Below are 8,290 nucleotides of genomic sequence, written 5' to 3'. Positions count from 1 at the left end.
TATCATCAATTTTATGTTTTTCCTATTACCTGTAGCACTTTAGCACTGTACTCCTGTTGTTCATCGATTTGCTCGAGCAGGCACCAGTAACGTCTCCATTGTGAGACTTGTTGTTACTGTTTTTGGCATATCGAATACATCTTGGGTAGTTTGCCAGGCTCTGCCCTGTGGGCGGGATACTCTCGGTAGCTTGCCAGGCTCTTCGAGAGGGACAGAGGAATTGAACCTGGGTTGGCCATGTGCAAGGCAAATGCCTTACTTGCTGTGCTATCCATGTGTTGAACATGGAAATTATTCTAAAAGAAAAGTAGTCTCTAACTGGGATCGATATAAAGATATTGAAAAATAGGTCGATCATGAAGGTGGAGAGTCCCAGACAGGAACAGATTTCACTGTTCTTAGCTCTGCAGGGGATTCCTTTTTGCAGTTCCGGTTTGCTGAGGAGAAAGAGTGGTCATATGCAAAACAGAATTCAACGTTTTATGTGGACTGTGAGTTCGAGCCCTTCAAGAACTGCCACTCTCACTCAGACTCAATGTTGCTGCAGAGTTGGTCCATACCACCCTTCTTTTAGAACTTCCGCAGGTGAAACCAAAGAGAAATGAAGGCAAGAGACTAGGCTTGCAGTTAAAAGGGCCCCTGGGTTCTGTCTCCGAGCTGAAACCTGTTGGCTACCCCATGTTCCCCGGCAAAGACAACTCCCTCCTTGCTCCTTTAGAGTGTCTGCAGTCAGTGGTGGACCACCTGGAAGAACTAGACCTGCTGCTTAGTTTAAAAGCACCCATCAAAGAGGTTGGTCCCATCTCACCTGACCAGACACCTCAGAACTCACGACTTGAGGAGGGTAGGGAGCTGGCCCAAGTTGAAAAAGTCCCCACAAAACCTATTATCTGTATTACAATTTTATTCCTTGTCCAAAATTTTGTGCTATTGTAGTATATATATTATATATATATTTATTTATTTATTTTTATTGAATCACCATGGAAAGTTACAAAGATTTCAGGCTTAAGTCTCAGTTATACAATGCTCAAACACCCATCCCTTCACCAGTGCACATATTCCACCACCAGGAACCCCAGTATACCGCCCCCCCACTCTGACTCACTTCCCGCCTATGTAGCTGATAAATTTCACTTTACTTTTGTCTTTACTTTGATTACATTCAATATTTCAACAAAAAACTCACTATTATTGTTTGGAGTTCCCCCCCCCCCACGCCAAAGTCAGACCTATTGAAAAGGAAGCATTTGATAATTTGTTTTCCATTGCTGACAATGAAGGAACATGAGGTCACGTGGCCGCAATAGCAGCCTCCCGTTTCTGGATTTCTGTATTTTAGTAACTAAGTCCAGGGAAATTTCTGCCAGAAATTGCATCACTGCAAGCTCGTACCTTCCTTTTGTGGTCATCATAAGATGGCGACCGGGGCTCAGTTCACAGTCTAGAGACATTTCTGAAAGAAGCTCCTGGTGCCCAAAATAGTTTAGCTGTCCTCCGGGGCCATAGTCGTGCAGCAGTGGAGAGGCCGCACACGTGCCGCTGCCGGGGTTACATCTTGGTGGAGGGCCTATTGTAGTATATTTTTTATGTGGATGCACTACTTTCAAAATGTTTTCTAACATATTTAGTGGTGGTTAACTATGCTATCTTTTGTTTATATAAAAACATCTTTGTTTTTCCATCGCACTTAAATTATTATTTTTCCAGGTGTAGTGTTTTTGTGTAGCAGCTGTTCCTTTCGTTAATGGAAAGATGTCATTAGACTTTCTGAACCTGTGGGGTTTCTATTTTTGCATGATATTTTTCTCCTTTCCTTGGAAATCTTCAATATTTTTAGTTATCAATGATTTTTCATAAGTTGATGGTGTTATTCCTTGGTGTGACTTGTTTTGTATACAGAAATTTGGATGCTTGCAAATGCTCTTTTCCTCAATATCAATGGTTATTTTCTGAAATTTGAGAAGTTCTCAGCTATTCTTTCTATTTATGTGTTATGTACTTCCTTCTTTTCTGTCCTTGATTCCTGTAACCTCCATTGCCCTGGTTCTAGGCTTCTAAAGATATCTGGAGTTTCTTTGTTCTAAATCTTGTTTTTTTTTGTGCGCTCTTCCATTGACATGATGGTTCTCTTTACATCTTTGATTTCTAATATGCTTTCTTATAAAACATTGAATTTAGCCATTATAGCTATTTTCAGATTAAATTGTCTTCAACATGCTTATCACAATTAGTTTTTCCAGAATTTTAAAAAAAGATATTCATTTTTTTTATAAATAAATGATCATATTCTTGGAACTTTTTAAGACTATGAACTTGCTTCTCTGTATCTAGTTTATAGTCTATAACTTGGCTAAATTTTATTATGATGTTTCTTCTTCATTCTTTGTTAACTTCTTCAATTGTATGGAATTATCCTGTAGTGAGTTGTAGCTTTATTTGCAAAATCCCATCTGATTTTTATAGAAGTTACCTGTATACTTTTTCATCTAGGTTAATTTCTACAAGTTAATTTTTGCAAGTGGCACTGCTTGCCATGATGAATTCTCCTTTGTTTATATGCTAATGCCAGAAAAGGTGTTTCAGGTTGGAAGGATTGAAGGGTGTAGCTTATAGAAATAGTTTCATTCTTTCCCTCAGTCTCCACATCCATTTCTTTTTCATACCAGATTTTGTGTAATAGTTTCATACTTCTGAGTCAAGATCTGATTTTGGCACTATTTCTTGAAATGGGTGGGGGAAAGTACTAAGCCAATCCAGTTTCCTTTATTCTAAAAGACACACACACACACAAGTGTGTGTGTGTGTGTGTGTGTGTGTGTGTGTGTGTGTGTTTGGTCTCATATTTAGGAATCTTCCAGGAGAGCAGTCTTCAACCCTATCTGGAAGGCCACTGATATTTAAATACATTTTCACATTCTCTAGCTTCTTTAAACAGTGTCTGTTTTGCCAAAAAAAAAGATGTGCCTGGTGCTATCTGAGCCATTAGGTCATATGCATTTTCAAGCTATACCCATACAATTCTGTCCTGCGATTATCCTCCTCTTGATATGTGAATGCATGTATCTCTTAGGAAACACTGGAAAAACTTAAACTCATCTATGAGCTAAGGTTTTAAACCTTTTTTTCTGTGATGTTGTTGATTTCCATTTGAACTAAGTGGGGATCTGATTGTTACCATCTATTCCACCATTTCTCCAGAAGTCTTTTTTTTTTTTTTTGGAAAATGCATGTTTCCATTTTAAAAATACTTTAAAATTTTCTCTTTAAAAGTAAAGTAGGGGCTGGAGTGATATTACAGTGGGTAGGGCGTTTTCCTTGCATGTGGCCATGCAAGACTAAAAGACTAAAATGACTATCTATACTTTCGACGCACGTACGCTGGCATTAGAAGCATCCATTGAGGACCTGATGGAGCAAGCGCAAAAGATCAAGTACGACATCATTTGTCTGACAGAAATGAGAAGGCACCAATCACATCACGCCATTTTCGACAATTTCTCGAGCATTTCGAGAAGAAATGTTCCTCGGAACAAGTGACAACAGAGCAGTCGGTGGCATCAGTGTCCTTGTCAACAGGAACTTGGCCATGAGCCAAGTGCATTCAAATGCCTAACAACCGGAATTGGATGATTACACTTGAATAGATGCAGTTCACTGCCAGCAGTTTCTAACTCTGACCCAAAAAAGCCAAAATAAATAAATAAATAATAAAGAAAATAAAAGTAAAGTATAGGTAATCAGTCTGGCTCTGCCAATTCACTCTGCCCTAGGAGTTGAAAGCCAAGAGGCTTAATTTATGTAATCATAGGTCTCCAAAGATGAAAACTGGGATACCCTTGGGAGGGGGCATGCTGAGTATCTACCCTGTTGAACCCCCAGGAGCTGCACCCAAACCCCACCACTGCAGTCAAACCAAAGGCTAACCTCCACCACTTCATTAATATTCTCTGCAGAGATTCCAATCTCTGAATAATTTTAGGTACTTTGGTGTCCAGGCTGAGAATTCTGGTGCCTTATTGGAGATTGGAGTCCAGGTGGGCAGCTTCCTGCCATTAACTTGAGGAAGCCACCTCCCATACTCAAGCAGGGTAACTCATTTGCCCAGACCACAGATCCCGAAGTCTCTGGATCATACACCTCAAGTCTCTGGTGTATGTGACTGTATGACAGTTTCTAATTCCTCAACACTGAAGTTCCAGTAGGAGCACACCAAATTATATGTGAAAATGACATAGAATACTACTAACTTCAACAAACGAAAGCAGTAACAGAGGATTCAACTTGCAACTGAGTAGATTCTTAGAGAAGGACTTAACAACCCAGTGATGAGATATAATAATTTTTATATTCAAAACTTGATTTTGTTTGTAATGATTGATTTTGATGTTGGAGCTTTGTTATCTAATAAATTTGCACTCGAGTATTGTATCAAGTTCTGGCTTTTTTATACATTAAAATAAATTGTTTTAAATTTGAAATTAACTAAAACATTTGTATTCAAAAAAGTATACATACAATACAGGGATCTAGCAATTGTATATTGGGTAGGGCACCTGTTTTGCATGTTGCTGACATGGGGTCCATCCCCAGCATTTCAAAATGTCCCAAGAGCCAAGCTAGGAGTGATTCCTGAGTGCAGAGCCAGGAGTGAGCCCTTAGCACTACAATATCTAGTTCCAAAACAAACCAAAACAAAATGTACAGTATAATGTAAGTTGATGACAGTACTGGACACAAAATCTTCAGATTTTAGGTAGATGAAGGCCAGAGAGATAGTACAGTGGGTAGTGTGTTTTCCTTGCATGCAGCTGACCAGGGTTTGATCTGTGGCATTTCCAAATGGTCGCCCAAGTACTGCCAGGAGAAATTCCTGAGTGCAGAGCCAGGAATAACCCCTGAACATCCCTGGGTTTGACCCAAGAAGCCAAAAAAAAAAAAAAAGAAAAAATTGAATTGAAAAAAGAAGAAAGTCAAATTGATTACCCCCATTCAGAAACTATAAAACACACAAAAAATTATTTTGTCTATAATAAATTATTTTAAATAAAGTATGAATGATGCACCACTATGCACATGGTTACTTGCAAAATAATAAAATTTTGCATTAATGTAATCTGTGTCATATTTGGTATATATAACCCATGATCATTTATGCAATAATATTCATTTAAGTTGACAAAACAGTTATTTGGCATTTATAAATGGTTTGTACTTTCATACTGAAAAGTTTTAAATAAGAAAATGTCATTCATATGAGATAAATTTCCTAGATGTTAGTGTTTTCTGATAGTATATTTGTGATTAGTTTTTTTTTTCTTTTTGGGTCACACCCATCGATGCACAGGGGTTACTCCTGGCTCATGCACTCAGGAATTACCCCTGGCGGTGCTCAGGGGACCATATGGGATGCTGGGAATCAAACCCGGGAAGGCAGCATGCAAGGCAAATGCCCTACCCGCTGTACTATTGCTCCAGCCCCTGTGATTAGTTTTGATCTTACTGTTATTTTTGCTTGTTTGCTTGGCGGTCACACCTGACTATATTCAGGTCTCACTATGCACTCAGGGATAATTTCTGATGGGCTTGGGAATCATATGGGGTGCAAAGTTCTAGTTCGTATCAGTGTGCAAAGCAGGAGCTCTACCTACTGTACCATTTCTTTGACCTCCTAACAGGAACCAAAAAAAAATCATTGCTGTCATTTCTCGCTCAGTTTTCTTTTAATATTGCTCTAAAATTTTATAGGGACATTTTTAGAAAGCTTATATAATTCTTAAGACCACAGAAAAATGCATTTAATCAAGAAAAATGTTTAAAATTAGCCTGGGCTATACTTAAAAATGTAATTGAAAACAGAATAGGGATGATATTAACCCCATTTCTATATATGTCTCTTTGTTAATAGTTTTACATATTTCTTGCAGGTATATTTTATTTATAATAAAATTTATCATGATAATCTTTTACTCTTCCAGAATATATAGATGCAAAAACTAAGATAATTTTAGTTTGAAATATATACATGCTATAAAGGGGATATAAATAAAATGTTTCTCTCTTGTGCCTGTTTATTATTTTCCTTAGCTTTTATAGATCTAGCGATATTATTGCCCATAAAATTAAAAAATTATGACTACTGACTATATGGAGAAAAGAAGGTAGGCTCTCAGATAGTTTTACCTATATTTCTCCACGGATGAGGAAATATAAGTTACATAATGCTACTTTGATGGATAAGATTTATGCTCCTTATAGGTAAATAAATTTTTTTATGCAAAAATATGTTTGAGACAAAACTTTTTGACAAAGTCATGAAAAATTTAGGAATATGCTTCTCCGATAAGCATGGATATTATTTTTCTATATTGGGGAAATTATCTCTCAGCCTTTTGAAAGAATTTCTTCGGATGTGTCAGTAAGAGGAGACATGGAATTATCAAAAGAAAAGACAATTTTAATTTAAGATGCAAGGTTGTCCATAATAGTTAGAATCTAATTAATGACCAAAAGTTTATATAATATTTAAATAAAAAAGGAATTAAATGTTTCCATAAAACAAACAAGACAGAGTATGCAAAATTTTGGCTTGAAAAATTGATTTAGTGAATTAGAGTTTACTTATATGGATTCCTCTCCTGGCTCAGAAATCACTTCTGAATGTTCTTAAAGGACCATATGTGGTTCCAGAGATCTAATTAAGATTGGCTGCATGCACGATATTTAGGTTTAGGCAATTCCTAATGGTATGAGATATCTCATTATTTTGATTTACATTCCCTGACAAGAGATGTGGAACACTTTTATTCATTCCTGTTTTTCATTTGCATGCTTTCTTTGAAGAAGTCTATTCAGCTCCCCTCTCAATTTTTGGGTTGTTTTGTTGTTGTTGAGCTATGTGAGGGCTTTATGTATGTTGACTACTGATCTGTTGACAAAAGTATGGGTTGTAAATACTTTCCTCCATCAAGTTTTCCAAATACTAATTGTTGAAAAGATTTTCTTTGCTCTACTTCATATACTTAGTTCCTTTGTCATAGATTGACTTCCCCAAAGTATGGGAGTTTAACTCAGGATTCTCCGATTGGTTCCACTAATGAAATCCATATTTATTCCAGTATGATAAAGCCTTGATTATTATAGCTATTTAGTATAGTTATAAATTGGGAAATATAATGCCTCCAACCTTCATTTTCTCTCTGAGAATTGCTTTGGCTATTTGCAAAGTTATATGAATCTATACTTAGTTCAGCAGAGTTTGTTACAAGTTTTTGAAATCATTGTAGGAATTGTAATGGATATCGGATTTAATCTATATATTACTTTAGATAAGATAGCCATTTTTACAGTGTTGATTATTCCGGTACATGAATATGGAATATCTTCCATTTCCTCTTTAGCTTTGCAATTATTCATAGTTTTCACCTCCCTTGTTATGTTTTGCTCTAGGTATTTGAGGTTATTTGAGAACTATTTTGAAAGGAATGTTCTTTTAAATTTTGTCTTCTTCTGGTTAATTATTTGTTTACAGGAATTCCATAAATTTTTGTATATTGATTTTGTAAACCGCTACCTTACTACTTTGACTTATTATTTATTAGAAGACTTTTTCGTGGAGTATTTAATGTTTTCAATGTATATTATCATTTAAAGTTGTCATCTACAAATAATGATAGCTTGACTTGTTTTACATTTTGGGTTGATTTGATAGCTTGTTCATGTCTAAGTGCTGTGACAAAGACTTCCAAAATTATATTGAATAAGAGTGCTGAGTATGGACGTCTTTTTCTTGTTCTTGATGTCAGGAAAAAGGCTTTCAAATTTTCAACATTGAGTATATTTTTTAATTTTTTTAATTGTATAAGGTGATTAACAATATATAATTACCGTAAATATTCAAACACAAATCCCACCACCATTACACCTTTCCCATCACCAAATTTGGGATGTTTTCATGCCAAGCCCAATCCCTGTCCCAAACACAACCAAAATAATATATTGTTTATTGTCTGTTATGGAAAACCACTGAAAATGCTACAAAAACGTATGCATAAAAGAGACAGAGTTAAGATTGTTCTATTTTGGCAGGGGCCGATAAGACATTATTTAGAATATCACTAACATGTTGAGTGATGTGAGCTTTCGTATATATATCTGAAACTATGTATATATGCATATATAAATTTCCCTCTATGCTCTGTTGCCTATTATTGGAACCTCATCAACTGTGGTGTGGTACTTATGAAGAATGGGTAGTGAGTGTCACAGCCGAGCGGTCCAGTAATACGTT

At 36.2% G+C, this 8,290-nt stretch overlaps 1 pseudogene; it reads left to right on the top strand.

Moving 5' to 3' along the window:
* The first annotated feature begins 250 nt into the window (after positions 1–250).
* LOC129398784 (cell death regulator Aven-like) lies at positions 251–936 on the top strand (annotated as a pseudogene).
* The last annotated feature ends 7,354 nt before the right edge of the window (positions 937–8,290 follow it).

Source organism: Sorex araneus, chromosome X, assembly GCF_027595985.1.
Source record: "Sorex araneus isolate mSorAra2 chromosome X, mSorAra2.pri, whole genome shotgun sequence".
NCBI classification, from domain to species: Eukaryota; Metazoa; Chordata; class Mammalia; order Eulipotyphla; family Soricidae; genus Sorex; species Sorex araneus.
This window is presented reverse-complemented; position numbering and strand designations above follow the sequence as displayed.